The 16598-nt window shown below is 45.1% G+C and overlaps 1 protein-coding gene and 1 non-coding gene across 2 annotated transcripts in view; both read left to right on the forward strand.

Annotated features, from left to right (window-relative positions):
• The window catches only part of Scfd2 (sec1 family domain containing 2), a 357956-nt gene that overhangs the window by 247403 nt on the left and 93955 nt on the right, over window positions 1-16598 (forward strand). The window lies entirely within an intron of this gene.
• Window positions 13400-13506, forward strand: LOC123453380. Its single transcript, XR_006632773.1, has one exon. It is a non-coding gene; the product is annotated as a U6 spliceosomal RNA (small nuclear RNA).

Raw genomic sequence — 16598 nt, forward strand, 5'->3', positions numbered from 1 at the left:
TCACCACTTTAAAACACACACACAGCCTCCACCTCTGTCTGGTGATTTTCATATCTGATTGGAAATTCCCCAGCATACTTAGGGCTTTTTTTTCTGGAATGGGTGAACATAGCAGGAATTATAGCATGTCATCTGTTGCATATTTGGAAAAACTCTTTAAACCCAACTCGACCCTAACCTGCTGTCTTTGACCCAGAATTCCAGACAGATTCTTGGGTCTTCTAAAACCATAAAAATTTAGTGTTTGTGTTTCTAGGCTAATTTTTAATGCAAAAAAATTTACATCTGGCATCTTGTAATCTTCTAAAGGAAGTTGTCCAGACACCTTTGGGGGTGTGGTTTCTTAATAAAGCTGCCATGGTTCTGTAAGGCCCTGCTGTGAGGTACCGGACACCTCTCCCGAACGCCCTCGAGTTTGTCAACACTAAATACCTCGAGTCCTAATGATCATATTAACATCTCATTGCAAATGCATTTGGGATCCTTGGGAACTTGAAAGGCTTCTATTTCAGTGTTTAAGATGAAACATAAGGCTAATTAATAAAATGTGGAGGTAAGCGCCATGCCAAACGAAATAAATATTTATTAGAAATAACTGAAATGACTTTGTTACACTAGGAAGGTCCCTCTGAACAATATTGGCTGTATGCATCTGCGTTCACTAACACATGCTGAACATTCTGCCTAGCTCTCCAGAGCCAGAGAGCAGTAAGGCTGGGGTTACCCCAAGACCAGGGAGCGGTCACGCCATCAAACAGCATTAAATGAGTGTTTTATGATCAATCCTCTCAGCACCCCAAGAAAAAATTTTAAATGTAAAATGTTTGAGGCTTAGTGGTACGGTTCCTAATTAAATGAGGAGGCTGCGTCCTTAAGTGCTCGTACCCTGCTTCAAGTTCCACATCGCTTTTATTAAATTGCAAAACAGGCTACAGGCTACAGAATTCCACTTCATAACTTTCAGAAGGTTTTGATATTTCATTCACACTTGGGCTCATAAAAGTAGTAGGCAAGTAAACAGCCGTTTCCCCCTTGCCCCCTATTACTGGGGAGGGTACCAAACCATTTCTACTGCCATGCCAGAGTCACTCTTACTTAGGTCACTTATGCCCCCAAAGGACCCTAGTTTTCAAGCACCTTGAACCTTTGCTAGCTCTTCTTCAAGTGCATTTCCACTGGGAAACATTTGATTCCAGTGCCAATCACCTTGAGGCTTTTTCGTTGGTTTGTTTCCCTAGTAAAGAATTACAGTGGATTTGATTCTCATGGCGAGGTTTGCAAAGCACTTTTGGCAGTGGTGGTTTTGTGACACAATATTAAGGTCCATGTTTTATAGAACAGTAGAAAAAGTTACTTTTTAAGACAAGCCAGCATTCAAGTTCTTGCTACGTTAGTGGCATTTCTTCCTTTTGTTTCAGCATGAGTGTGTCTGACCCAAGTTCTGCCTTTTTCAGTCAACCTCTTATAAAAGGTGCCTTTGGAACAATTCCCCTACTGGGATCAGTGGTGCCATTGGCTTCCTGTTTGGGAAGCTGGAGAGGCAGCACTGGGTACAGCTGAGACCTGCTCTCAGAACAGCCCACCATCCACCCGTGTCCTCCTTCGTGAGCTCAAGGTACCGCTGCTCTGTGAAGAAGTGGCCGACAGGTAGCCCTCCTAACCCTACCCACAAGAACCAAGCTCACGCTCTGCCAAGGACGGGCGGACTCCCATGTGCTCTTGGCGAGAACGTAACCACACAGTTACCATTGAGACCAGCATGGAGAGTCCTCGGGAAAGTCAAACTTACCATGTGATCCAGCCACCCCACTCCTGGGTATTTAGCCAAAGGAAGAGAAGGATGCCTGGGAATCCATACTTACTGAGGCACCTTTCATAATAGTGTAGAGATGTGACCAACCTAAACGCTTGTCGATGGATGATAAAATAAAGGAACTATGTTATGTATACACGATGAAATAGAATTTAATCACAAAAATGATGGTATCCTGTCATTTGGAGAATATTGTGTTGAGTGAAATAAGCAGAAAGGCAGGTAGTGCATGTTCACTGTCCGTGTGACTATTAAAGAAAACGTCAGAGCAAACAGTAGTGATTCCTGGAAGCTAGGAAGGCGGGGGTGGGGGGAGGAGAGTTGGTGGGGGGTGGAATAATGGATGCGTGAGCATGGTTAGGTCGAAGCAGTAACTTGTAGTGTTCTGCAGAATTTCGGGGGGTTACATCAAAGCCACAGACCATCATTTAATGAATAACCGAAAGAGAGGCTCATGAAGGCTCACATACACAGTAACAGCAAGGAGACAAAACATGACTTACCTTGATTTGATCAGTACGTATTCTATACACCTAGAGATAAATTACACTGCATCTGTGAATATGGGCAGTTATATATTAATCGTTTCTTTTTAAACTATGGAGACAGGAATGATAGCTGCTCGGATTGAATCGCATGTACTAAGTGATCATGCTGTGCCCCATGGATCTGCGCAGTTCATATGAATGATGAGGGGTTGGAGAGATGGCTTCGTGGCTAAGGCACCTGCTTGCAAGTCTGATGGCCCAGGTTTGATTCCCCAGCACCCATGTAAAGGCAGATGCACACAATGCTGCATGTATCTGGAGTTTGTATGCAGTGGCAAGAGGCCCTAGCACACCCATTCTCCCCTCCTCCTCCTCCTTTTCCCTCTTTCCCTACTTCCCTCCTTGCTTGTAAATAATAATTAAATTCTAGAGTTCATTAAGTAAAATCAAATATAGTAGATATACTGCTTTAAGTGAACAAACAAAATATTAACAGAATGGGATCGGTTATTTAATATAAGGTATATTTTCCCTGAGAATTTATCTACTAAAATGGCAGTCTTAACACAATTTAGAGAATATTTGGTATTAAAGGAAGAGAAACACATTTAAATCAACTTAAGTTAAAAGTAGCTATTCTTCCAGCATAGAGAGTCTCCTAGCATCTGACTGCTGAAGTATGGCATGCCCACACAGGGTGAAATATCACTGTACAGGGCTATGAAAATGGCTCATTCAATAAAGGACTTGTCATGCAAGCATGAGGACCAGAGTTCGGATTCCCAGTACCCATGCAAATGCTGAGCGTGGCTGTAACCCCAGTGCTGGGGTGCAGGGATAAGAAGAGCCCTAGGGCCTGCTGGAAAACTTGCCCAGCTGAGTCTGTGAGCTCTGGTCTCAGTGAGAGAGCCTGTCTTCCAGCAAGGGTGTAGACAGTTGACTGAGGAGACACCTGACGTCAGCCTCTGCCTTCCATAGTCACATACACACACCTAATACCCACACGCACACTCACACCCAAAAGTCCTTATGGTTTTGTTTCTCACTTTTTAAAAATTTTTATTTATTTGAGAGCAACAGACAGAGAAAAAGGCAGATACAGAGAGAGAGAATGGGCGCACCAGGGCCTCCGGCCACTGCAGACGAACTCCAGACATGTGCGCCCCCTTGTGCATCTGGCTAACGTGGGTCCTGGGGAATCAAGCCTCGAACCAGGGTCCTTAGGCTTCATAAGCAAGTGCTTAATCGCTAAGCCATCTCTCCAGCCTCGTGTGTGTGCGTGTGTGTTTTTATATATTCTATCTTTAAATTTTAACAAATCCCTGTACACTAAAAATGGAAGGGAGGAAGAAAGGAAGGGGAGAGAAAGAAAGGGTGAAAGCTATGTGGAGTCAGTACTTGGGGTGAGGCTTTCTGTTAGGAGAAAAGATCTCAACAAAGCAACCGCAGCCCTCCAGGACAGAAGACGGGTGGATAGGCAGTTGCAATGAGAGCTCACTTGCTGGTAGCCAAGGAACTAGGCTGACTCCAAACTTTAGTACAAATGTTTCTTTTTCACTATTCTAGATCAGGGCTTCTTAATTTTTTTTCTATTTGTAACTCCTATGCACCTGAAAATTTTTTACACAACCCTAGGAGTATAGGTGAATAAAATAGGTATACAATCAAACATTTACTGGCAATAAAAGGTTATTTAAAGCAATTTTGTTGTTGCTGTTGTTTTTGTGAGAGAGGGTCTCACTCTAGCCCAGGCTGACCAGGCACTCTTTCTGTCAGCTCAGGCTGGCCTCGAACAAATACCATTCCCCTGGCTCTGCCTCCTCAGTGCTGGGGTTAAAGGTGTGCACCATCGTGCCTGGCTCTATAGCAATTTTTTGGCATATACTTTTACCATTTCTTTAAAATGCAAGCAAATTTGCGTACTAATGAGATGTTTATTTTTATGTGAAGAATTAAATCTTGGCTGAATATTTGACGCTGAATCCCATAGAACAGCTTGAGCGTTTCCAGAGCTCATTGATATTTTGATTGTAAAGACGTCTGAGCTGAGAAAGCTGTGTCTCATAAACAGTACAAAATGACAGAAGCATATGCAGGACCATCTCAGACATTGTTGAAATTCTGAATTCACTTAACATCGTTTCATAAAACTCCAGTCAGCAACTCAAATAGTGAGTTCTTAAAAATTAAACATTCTAACACAAAATCTAGAGATACACTAATTCATTACATGCTAACAATGATGGTGGGAAGATGTGAGAGCAATTTGTTTTCTCTAGTTGGCCCGTTCCGTTTCTTTTTTGGGGGGTATGGTCTCATTCTAGCCCAGGCTGACCTGGAATTTACTATGTAGTCTCAGGGTGGCCTCGAACTCACAGCAATCCTCCTACCTCTGACTCCCGAGTGCTGGGATTAAAGGCGTGCGCCACCACGCGCGGCTTCCGTTCCATTTCTATAAGAGCAGAAAACCTTGTGTGTATAGCAAGAAGCAGCACCACAGTTCACAGCTTATAACAACCTTGAATCTGAGCCGTTTCCCACAGCATGTGTTGGTGTGCGTGGTGTGAGTGTGCAGGCGGCACGGACTACACGTGAGCTGCTGTGAGGTCACTCAGCGTGACGCGGGCACGTGCTCAGGAGCACCGTGGTCTCATCCCAGGTTTGATTTGAATTCTCTCTCGGTTGCTGACCTGTAGAACCCTTTTATTGATGCCAGAGTTTTTGCAAACCCCACATTCGTTGTGGACCTCACATGGGGGGGGGGACTCTCAGTTTAAGAAACTAGATGTTAGATAATAACAGCAACAAAAAATAAAATAAAATAAAGGAGAGGCTTCATGAGTCTTGTCTCTCTTGATTTTTCCAGTAGAGGTCACTATTTTCATGATCTTGATAGGGTCAAAGTCAAACGTAAGAAATGTTCTTGTATAAATTAGACTCCACAAATTATTGAAAGGATCAGGGAAACTGACTCCTCAGCTCCTGGGACTGGGGTCAGACTCCCTTTGAAACAATTTATTGTGCACATGAAAAAGCAATTGTCAAGAAAAATTGTCTAGAAAATGTTGGTTGTTGCAGCGTTTAATCTTGGATTTGCGAAGAGCATCCACTAAGCTAAAGTAAATACTTCTCCGAACACTTGTGTGTACACACAACTACAATTTAAAAATGACTTTGACTGCTTTAAAATGTGGCTTCCCCTCTCTACAGCACTTAGCAGAAGAGTCATAGATCTTACTACAAAACACTGCTGGATTGCATTTTCCTACCCTCTCCACCAAGTTGGAAGCAACTAAAACATTTGAACTTTGTGTGGGAGTGGGTGGAGCCTGCCGTGGATTCTCTTCCTTCATCCATGAGCTTTAGAAGATTTGTCTGGCAAACATCCAGGCTGCAGGTCGACGGCATTTAGACAAAACAATACCTGTGCAAGGTGAACCATGGCATTGCGAGAAGACATCACAATCAAGCAAGGATTGAGTAGTTCACATTGAAACTCAATAAAAACACCCTCCACGAGAGAATGGGGGCTAGTGATCATAAATATGCCCAAAGGAAATCCTGCACAATGGATTTTTTAAAATATATTTGTTTGCCCATGTGGAGTGTTACTTTGAATTTCTGACATGTCTGTCTCCCTAAAAATAAAGCTGGATAGAGGAGAGGCAGCCTCCCCCGCGCACTGCTGTGCCTCCAGCTGCAAATTTAGCCAGCTGCTAACTCCACTCGAACAGTAGAGGGCAGTAGAGGAGTGGCTGAGCACAGCCACCAAGTCAAGATGCTCCGCACCAGAGTTAGCATCAACTTTACCCTTTTTTGTTTTTGTTTATTTTTATTTACTGCTTCCAGCCACTGCAAACGAACTCCAGACACATGCGCCCCCTTGTACACCTGGCTAACATGGGTCCTGGGGAATGGAGCCTCAAACCAGGGTCCTTAGGCTTCACAGGCAAACGATTGACCACTAAGCCATCTCTCCAGCCCCCTTTCCCACTTAAAGTGATGCTCACTTCACCATTGGTAAGTGTATACATTTTAAAGAAATGAAGCCGGCTGTGGTGGAGCACACCTTTAATCCCAGTACTTGGGAGGCAGAGATAGGAGAATTGCCATGAGTTTGAGTTCACTCTGAGACTATGCAGAATTCCAGGTCAGCCTGGGCTAGAGCGAGACCCTACCTCAAAAGAAAAAAGAAAAAAAAAAAAAACCAAAAAACAGAAAGAAAGAAATGGATAACATCCAAACAATGCGCTCTCCAATGGGAACCTGGCATTTATGCTGATAAACTATTTGTTTGTTTAGTTATTATGAGTTAAAGCTGTCAACTTTGGAAGGCTGGAACAATTCAGTAATGATTTTGCCTAAGAGTTAGATCACTGGCGAGAGTATAACCCAAGACCTCTGACCTCTGGCGGGTTGTCTAGGAAAAGCCATTCTCGTCAATGTCATTTCAGCGAATTGCCAGTTTATCCCCAGCATCCAAATACCAGTTTCCCAGTAGATGTGCCTGTGCCTTAAGTGTCGTCACACTGGCCTTCGCACAAGCACCTCGTCACTCTGCTCTTTCCTTTGACCTGGTAACTCTGCATGGGTAGTAATAACAGGGTCAGCAACAGTAATGATCATGTCGCCACCACCGTGCTTATACGGTGCCAGTTACCTTGCAACGCGCTGTCTGCTGCACTTACTCCGTTTCTAGCCCCACGTAACCACATGTCCACGGCGTCTCCTCAGCCCCTTATGCTCATACTTTCCTACCTCAGAAGTGGCATCACCATCTGCCCCAGCCAGAAACATGCCATCCGCGCGTTCCCCTCCCCCCACCCCACTTTCTTACCTCCAAGTCCTTACTCTCGAGTCTCCTTGAATCCAGTTCCAAAATAGATCTCAGGCTATGTGCAGCGGCCTGTGCCCATAATCCCGTCACTTGGGAGGTGAAGGTAGGAAGGTTGGAAGTTCAAGGTCATCCTCAGCTTTAATACAAGCCTGGATTACACTTCTCAAAAATCTAAAATAAGGGGCTGAAGGGATAGCTTACAAGCCTGGATTACACTTCTCAAAAATCTAAAATAAGGGGCTGAAGGGATAGCTTACAAGCCTGGATTACACTTCTCAAAAATCTAAAATAAGGGGCTGAAGGGATAGCTTAACGCTTAAGGTGCTTGCCTGCAAAGTCAAAGGATCCAGGTTCAATTCCCCAGGACCCACGTAAGCCAGATGCACATGGTAACGCATGCATCTGGAGTTTGTTTGCAGCGACTGAAGGCTTTAGTATGTCCTCTCTCTCTCTCTCTGTCTCCTCTCTCTCTCTTCTCTCTCTCTCTTTTCGCTCTCCTCTCTCTCTCTCAAATACATAAATAAAATAAATAAATAAATAAAAGGTTTTTTAAAAAAAATCTAAAATAAAATAGAATGCAGTAAAATCCATCCTTATTTCCAGTTCCACTGGCATACTCTCACCAGGGCCCAGTTGTCTTAAACCTGTATCACTACACAAGATGTCAGCTTACTGCGCTGGCTCCTCCCAGCAGCACTGATAATTGTTTGAAAACAGATCCAATCCTAGCATTGCAACCGCTTCCCAGTAATCTCAGATGCAGCCTAAAGTCCTGCAGGTCCGCTCCGCTGTCCCGCCATCCCAAGCACATCTCTGTCTCGCTCTACACACCCTCCAGCTCTTGCTGGCTCAGGCCTGCCTGCCTTCGCCTCATGCAGGCTACGTGATGAGGAGTCAGTGCAGCTCCCGTCCCCTGGGTTTGCCTCTGTGTTCTAGAGAGCTTGTTCCTTTCCAGTAGTGACCTTGATGTTTCCTTTGATCAGACAGTGATTCTCCTGAATGTGTCTTTTCATAAACCTCTATCATGCACTAATCCTGAGAGGTTAGTCACAGCCTATTGGACAATCCCCTCCAAGTATAGTGTAAGAATACACAAGCTTTGAAATTGAGATGTATATCAACCAGCAATGTCCTTAATTAATACAGAGATTTAAAAACCTTGTGAAACTCCTTAAAGCCTATATTCACCACGGGACAAGAGGCTTTGTCTTTCATGGAAGGTAAATTTGTTGTTCTTTGAGTTTTGGTCTGAATGCACCAGTTACAAGTGCGGTTTGTACCTAAACTGGAATTCCAACCATCCTTTATTAAATATATTCCCAAGATTTATACTGTTCTAACTTTCATAATGTTGCCAAGTTCCCAGTCTTACACTGTCAAGCACCCAGACCAGAATTCTTCCATTGCTCACAGCAGATCATAAATAATTAGATGCTCATAAGCCAGCAAACCATAGGAAACAGAGGTGAAATTTTAAAATATGTGTATTTATAAACTGAGCCAATTCCACACCAATTCAAGCTATTTTCTGCATAGTTTGCTAAGTATCTTCATGGTTCCAGGTTTCTTCCAAGTACAGGTCAGGAAATGAGTAAGAGCCCTGCCCAGCTTCCAAAGGACTCACAGTGTATCAGGGTGACCCATAGGTAGAGGCATGTCAGAAAGCACGTGACATGATAAAGGAAGACCCTAGATGAGTTCTCTCAGGGTGAAGGGAACAGACGGAAGACACCAAGGAGACTCAAAACTCATCAAAGCAGAAAATAAGGGGCTGCTGAGGGCTTGGCACTACGGGAAACTTCTAGCACACCCTCCAAGGCTCAGGGAACATTGTGAAAGACAGTGGAAATAATGTAAGAGCCGCAAGGTGGGAAGACTTACTGTGAGGCATTGCCCCCCACGCATACACAGACTACCTTGTGCATTCATGACCCCGCGGTGACTACTGACCCTCACCTAGAGGAGGGCCCTCAGTGGAATGGAGGCTGGAGAGAGGATAACCAGACAAAAGAGGATACCCAGATGGAAATATGACCATTTTGAAATATGTTTATATACTAAAGTCATCAATAAACCTTATTTAAATAATGATTTTTAAAATACATACATATATATATATATATATATAATTTATTTAAGAGAGAGAGGCAGATGGAGAAAGAGAGAGAATGGACACACTAGGGCCTCCAGCCACTGCAGATGAACTCCAGACACATGTGCCACTTTGTGTATCTGGCTTATGTGGGTTCTGGGGAATCAAACCTGGGTCCCTAGGTGTCATAGGCAAGTGCCTTAACTGCTAAGCCATCACTCCAGCCCCCAATAAAAATTACTTTGAAAACATGTCAGGATGAGTATGGTAATTACCTGCTGAAGAATAAAGCAAACTTTCAGCAAGAGGAATCAGGAGCAAAGACAGCCTGGAAGGTGGTGGCCTCCAGAAGTAGGTAAACTTCAGGACCTTGTCCCCAAGGGGCTGGCGTGTCTCTCATGCTTTCCAGAATTTTCAAGCTGTATCCTGAAAAATGTAGTTAAAGCCCTAACTGTTGAGGCCTCACTAAACTTACTTCACATAACATGTAACCCAGCTTTTCCCACTTCCAGTCCTGCTCTGAACACCTGCAGCTGACAAAACGCCTCTGACCCTCATTTTTTCAGCTCTGCTATGGGAAAAGTCGACTGGAAAGATGGCTCAGCAGTTAAGGGGAAATGGGAAAAGTCACACCACGTGACACTTCGGGTCTTTTGAGAACTACACAAGTTAAGGCATGTAAAATGCTAAGTTAGCCCTGTGCCTGGCACCTGTAAGGACACGTTATCTTCATCATCATCGTCATCATCTTCATCAGTCCTATGGTGGTAAGAAACAGAACACCATAGCTATATTTGCATTTTAAAAGGGGACCAGGGACTGGAGAAATGGCTTTGTGGTAAAGGCACTTGCCTGCACAGCCAAAGGACCCAGGTTCAGTTTCTCCAAACCCACGTAAAGCCAGATGCACAAAATGGCTCATGCATCTGGAGTTTGTTTGCAGCAGCTGGAGGCCCTGGTATGCCATGCCCCCTCTCTCAAATAAACAAATATTAAATTAAAAAACCAAAAACAGGACTTGAGAGATGGTTTAGTGGTTAAGGCATTTGCCTGTGAAACCAAAGGACCCAGGTTCGATTCCCCAGGAACTACATAAGCCAGATGCATAAGGTAGCACATGTGTCTGGAATTTATTTACAGCAGCTGAAGGCCCTGACAGGACCATTCTCTCTCTCCCCCCCTCTGTAATGGGGTGCTAGGGGTCCAGGAAATTCCTTGAACCCTAAATCCTAGGTTAGTTTTTATTTTAATCAAAGAATTGAATAAAAATAAGACTAAAAAGGAAAATTATTCAATTATTATATTTATTGAGGAGGTACAGAGCCGAGGAAAGGCACCCATGTGGCCAGAGATCCCATTTGGAGGGCTTGGGAAAAAAGTGCGGAAAGAAAAGAGAAAACAAAGTTCAAGGAGCTCCTGCCACATGGGGAGCTGGAGGGGATAAAGGAGCCCATGGGAAGAGTAAGAGTTAAGGGGCCCCTCCTGTCTGGGCATAGGCCCAGGCCGAGCCAGATCAGACCCAGCCAAGGGAAAAATTCACCCACAACTGGAAGTTTTCAAGTGGTCAGAGAGCCTGCCCTCTCCTTGCAAAGGTATCTAGAACCTTATGGTGGTGGGCGGTCTTCCAGCTTAGGTGAACCAGAGGGACAGCTGGGTGGTTAGGCCTCGGGGCTCTCAGGAAGAGGCCATCCCTGGCACCAAGTTCCAGGGGCTGAACTTGACCAACCACAGTGTTTAAGCCTATGAAAGACCTCCTTCCCAGAAGGGATTCTGGTTGTGGACAAACAGGTCTAGGGAACTGGGCAAGAGATAAGTCAGATCATCTTTGATTTCTAGCAAGTGCAGACTTTCCTGTCTTTTTTACCTTTAGGGGTGCAGTCACCCTAACTGTACCCCTTTTCATATCTACTTCTTTATTTCTCAAGTAAGTAAATAAATAAAAATTAAAACAAAAACAAACAAAAATGTTTTATTAAAAAAATAAAATAGAGGGCTGGGGAAATGGAGAAGCCTAAGGACCCCAGTTCAATTCCCCAGGACCCACGTCAGCCAGATGCACAAAGGGGCACATGCGTCTGGAGTTCATTTGCAGTGGCTTGAGGCCCTGGCATGCCCATTCTCTCTTTCTCTCTATCTGCCTCTTTCTCTCTCTCTTTTAAATAAATAAACAAAATATTTTAATAAAATAGAAGGGGACCAGGAGAGCAAGAGAAGGCGGACTGGAGGCGGGTTTGTCTTTTCCTACGTCCAGGAGCCGCTCTACCTTGTAGTCGATATAAAAGGGGTGCTTAGACCTGGGGCACACATGTGTGACAGCTCTGAGCATTCATGACAGGACCTGATGCAAGGATGATGAAAACCTAATGGAGGAGCAGGGAGGAAAGATACTAAGGAACACACACACCCACACACACACACACACACAGAGAGAGAGAGAGAGAGAGAGAGGTGGTAAACGAACGGGAGGGAGCAGCCTCCAACTAGTAACAGGCTTCTGACTGAGTGGTGTATTGAGGGGAGGTAAAGGATGTGAGCATGAACACAGATGATTGTGCTTTGCATGTGTCTCTGACTTTGTTCCAAAGAGAAAATAAACGTGATTTTTAGCTCACCAGTATATGTCTTTTCCTCTTATGACTACAAATCATTAGAATGAGACATTCAATGTCAGAGTCCTAGCTGGGTTTTTGTAGCAGTTATCTATCTGAGTTGATGGTTTCAAGTACTTCAGGCCCCTTTAAGATTTCAATGAGGGCTGGAGAGATAGCTTAGTGGCTAAGGCACTTGCCTCCAAAGCCTGAGGGCCCAGGTTTGATTCACCAGGACCCACGTAAGCCAGCTGCAAAAGGTGGTGCATGTATCTGGAATTTGTACTGGCTGGAGGCCCTAGCATGACCATTCTCTCTCTCCCTATCTATCTGACGCCCCCTCAAATAAATAAATACAAAAGGAAAAAAATTATGAATAAAAAAGATTTAAATGACGTGAAATGTGGTACATTCAAATGGCATCTCTTATTGACTGTGAAGGAGTTTATTATAGTGTTAATGCATGTTTGACACTACAGGACATGTGAGTGTGACATTTTAATGACACACAAGAAAAATAATTCTGAGCATGTATCTTGTCTATAAAGACAACCTCAGGATGTCCTAAAGATTGGACCGGCAGAAGGAAGAGGGTTGTGGCATTGTCTGAGCCCTGGCAAGCCTATCCATGTGGGTCCTATTCACACCCATCCATTCCCTCTCCAGAAACAGGCAAGTGGAATGGCACAAAGTCGATCCCTTTACCCTCTTGAATTCAGTAACACACTTTCTGTTTTATCTTACTTTTAACTACACTGTCAAAAACAGAGTGGGGGTGCTGGAGAGATGGCTTAGTGGTTAAGCACTTGCCTGTGAAGCCTAGGAAACCCCAGTTCGAGGCTCAATTCCTCAGGACCCACGTTATGCAGATTCACAAGGGGGCGCACGCATCTGGAGTTCGTTTGCAGTGGCTGGAGGCCCTGGTACGCCCATTCTCTCTCTCTTTCTCTGCTTCTTTCTCTGTCTGTTGCTCTCAAATAAATAAATAAAAATAAACAAATTTAAAAACAGAGTCAGGGGCTGGAGAGATGTCTTAGTGGTTAGGATGCTTGCCTGCAAAGCCTAAGGACCCATGTTCAACTCTCCAGGCCCCATGTAAGCCAGATGCACAAGGTGGTGCGTGCGCCTGGAGTTCAATTGCAGTGGTTGGAGCTCTGGCATGACAGTTCTGTCTTTTTTTTTTTTTTGTTTGTTTGTTTCTCTCTCTCTCACTTGCTCTCGCTCTCACTCTCTCACATAAAAAAACAAAACAAACAAACAAACAAAAAAAAAACAAATGCAGGCTGGAGAGGTGGCTTAGTGGTTAAGTGCTTACCTGTGAAGCCTAAGGACCCCAGTTCGAGGCTTGATTCCCCAGGACCCATGTTAGCCAGATGCACAAGGGGGCGCACATGTCTGGAGTTCGTTTCCAGTGGCTGGAGGCCCTGGCGCGCCCATTCTGTCTCTCTGAATATCTGCCTCTTTGTCTCTCTGTCACTTTCAAATAATGGAATAAAAATAAACAAAAAATATTTTTTAAAAAAAGGCCAAGCTGTTGGGTTTGCCTCAAAAAAAATTAATTAATTAAAAAGAAACAGTCCTGTGCTCACTTCGGCAGCACATATACCAAAATTGGAACGATACAGAGAAGATTAGCATGGCCCCTGCGCAAGGATTACACGCAAATTCGTGAAGCGTTCCATATTAAAAAAAAAAAAAAAGAAAAGAAAGAAAAGAAACAGTCCAGTGGTTCTTAGTGATGGACACATATTTCTGGGGAAATCTGACTGTCACGCTTGCTTTAGTCTGTGTGACACATCAGATAAGCCACCTTAGAAGTGCCTACTTTTCTCTCAGGGACCTGAACCAGAGAGCTGGGGATACTCTACTTATATTCCAGGACCCACTCTGTAAGCACATGTTACCCGAGGTCTGTTTCCAACCATGTTTACCACAGCTGCCGCCTGCTGTTTTGTTTGATTTCAAGCAAAATACTGTTTTACTTTTCTAGAACAATCATAATAAGCATCCAATAACTAAGAAAACAATTTAAGAACAAGTTTTAAAGAAATTAAGCAGACTGTACAATTTGATACCTTTAAAGCAATTACTCATTTGTTGGTGCTGGGCCTATGCCAAGTCTGGTGCTCTGTTTTTTACTTTATTGCTTTTGTTGTTATTTTGGACTTAGGTTTTTGTTTGTTTTGTTTTTGTTTTTCGAGGTAGGGTCTTGCTCAAGCTCAGGCTGACCTAGAATTCACTATGTAGTCTCAGGGTGGCTTCAAACTCACAGTGATCCTCCTACCTCTGCCTCCTGAGTGCTGTGATTAAGGGCGTGCGCCACCACACCCAGCTGGTCTTAGTTTTTTGAGACAGCATCTGTCTATGTAATCCAGACTGGCTATGAATTCTCTATGTAGCCCAGCTTGGCTTCAAACTCATGATCCCCCTGCCTCAGCCTCCTCAGCTCACCCTGAGAGTTAATCCTCTCGACCATCCTGAATAACACAGCATTCCATTTTCTACATGCAAAGCTGAGAATGTTGGTTGGTTTGCATAGATCTTGCCTGAAAGTGGTGTCCAGTGCCAGAGAGAGGAGTGGCTTGGCTGGGTCATCTCTGGCCTGTGCAGACTCTACTGCTCCAAGATCCTGTCAAGGCTGCTTTGACCCTTTGTACCCTCTAGAACCAGCTGCTGGTCGGACCATGGACCCCCAGGCTCCCGATTTCCTTCCTCCCCTCCTCTCTCGCTTATGGAGACCACTTGCTCTCTCTCCACTGCCTTCCCCAACAAATTTCTACATGTCTTCAGTCAGCCCCTCCATGAGGAGTGACTGGGCACTTCTGGCCCCCAGCATGGCTGTCAGGACCGGGGCATAGCGACAATCCAGTGTGCTTTGCGTAGATCTTTGCTGAGTGCAGATGGAATATAGACAGGGCAACAAATCACCCATAGTCTTACTTTGGAATTAAGTTGCTTGTATTATCCTCCAGGCTTCGGGAATTCAAGGACAGCCCTGTCCTCTGTGATTCTTACTCATATGTCTGAATGCTAGGCAAGGCTGTATCTTATCATATACTCACCTTCCCAATAATTGCATCATAAGAGAAACTAACCAATCATACACTATTTCCGAACCATGTCTGCCTCATGTTTTTCTATCTTTTTAAAAATATTTATTTGTTTATTGATTTAACAGATAAAGAGGGAGAAGGACAGAGAATATGGGCATGCCAGGGTCTCCAGCCACTGCAAACGAACTCCAGACGCATGCGCCCCTTTGTGCATCTGGCTAACGTGGGTCTGGAGAATCAAACCGGGGTCCTTTGGCTTTGCAGGCAAACGCCTTAACCTCTAAGCCATCCCCTCCAGCCCATGTTTTTCTATCTTTAACAGAATGGAATGATGAAGGAAAGTCGGTGTCTTCTCTTTCAGTATTCCCTCACCAGGGACCTTGTCGTTCTTCTAGCCTGTGGCCTGCTTCCTCCATCTCAATGGATCTCAACAGCACTTCGTCCTTCTAGGACCATCCTCTGAGAGTGGTGCATTGTTGCCTCCACAAAGGCCTCACTTCTCGAACTTGTAAAAGAAACAGGAAAGGCAAACAGCTGTGCATCTCTCGCCTGCAGCATAGAATATGGTGGCTCAGAAGTGCCTAGAGCCCTCGATAAATATTCTGTGTCAGTGTGGCACTGCGATAGCACCCCGTTGGTCCCGTAGAGTGCGCTCAGGTGTTAGCGGCACCCCAGACGCTCGGTGATACTGTGAGTGTTGCAAAGAGAAAAAAGTACTTGAATGTCTTTCAGCAGCCATCACTTACATGCACACACTCCCAGTGGAGTACCCTCTTCCGTGGGTGCAATTGTTCGGAATAGAGCTCGTCACCTTGAAGGGGACACAGGGACTGGGTGTGCGGGAGAAGAGTCACAGAAGCAGGTCTGGGCGAGGCCCCATGGTAACAGCTTTCCACATGGCACTCTCAACCTTCCAGCAGCCTTGGCCTTTGGGGGGGGGGGGTCATCCACGCTACCGTTACTCCCTGTTGCAGGTAGAAGACCACCGTACAGTGAGGTGAAGCCCAAGGTTAGCTTGTGTGAGTTCCTGTGAAACCAGCATCCACCGTGGCTGCCTGAGCCCAGAGTTAATGCTAGAGCCTTAACTCTGCACCCCAACATAAAAGCTGCAAGAAGCCTATAGTGTTGGGTGCTGGCTTGGCTCCCTCTCTTGGGAGTGGAGCCCCCTCTCTGACAGCCACAGCCCAGCAATCAAGTCCATGAACAGTGGCTAGCTGTCCTGTGTGATCGACGTTTGGGTCCTTGGGAAGGTTATTCCCTCGATGCCAGGGACCTGTTGGCATTCTGACGGGACTGGGGCCAGCCGTCATGGACCCCCAAGCCTCATGTCCAGTGTGGGCTGCAGCTACTGTCCCCCCTGCAGGACTGTCGGGTGTTTCAGGAGTCGCTGCAGCCCTGTGGAGAGCTCCTGGAGTTTGTGGAGGAGGCTTCTTATTAAAGCAAGGGCTGGCCTGGAGATATGGCTTAGCAGTTAAGGCATTTGCCTGCAAAGCCAAAGGACCCAGGTTCAACTCCCCAGGACCCATGTAAGCCAGATGCACGAGGGGGTGCACGCATCTGGAGTTCGTTTGCAGTAGCTGGAGGCCCTGGCGTGTCCATTCTGTCCCTCTGTCTTTTTCTCACTCTGCTTCTTTCTCTCTCAAATACATAAACAAAAATAAAATATTTTTAAAAAGAGCCGGGCGTGGTAGCACACACCTTTAGTTCCAGCACTCAGGAGGCAGAGG

The sequence above is a fragment of the Jaculus jaculus genome, chromosome 11 (assembly GCF_020740685.1).
Source record: "Jaculus jaculus isolate mJacJac1 chromosome 11, mJacJac1.mat.Y.cur, whole genome shotgun sequence".
Lineage (NCBI taxonomy): Eukaryota > Metazoa > Chordata > Mammalia > Rodentia > Dipodidae > Jaculus > Jaculus jaculus.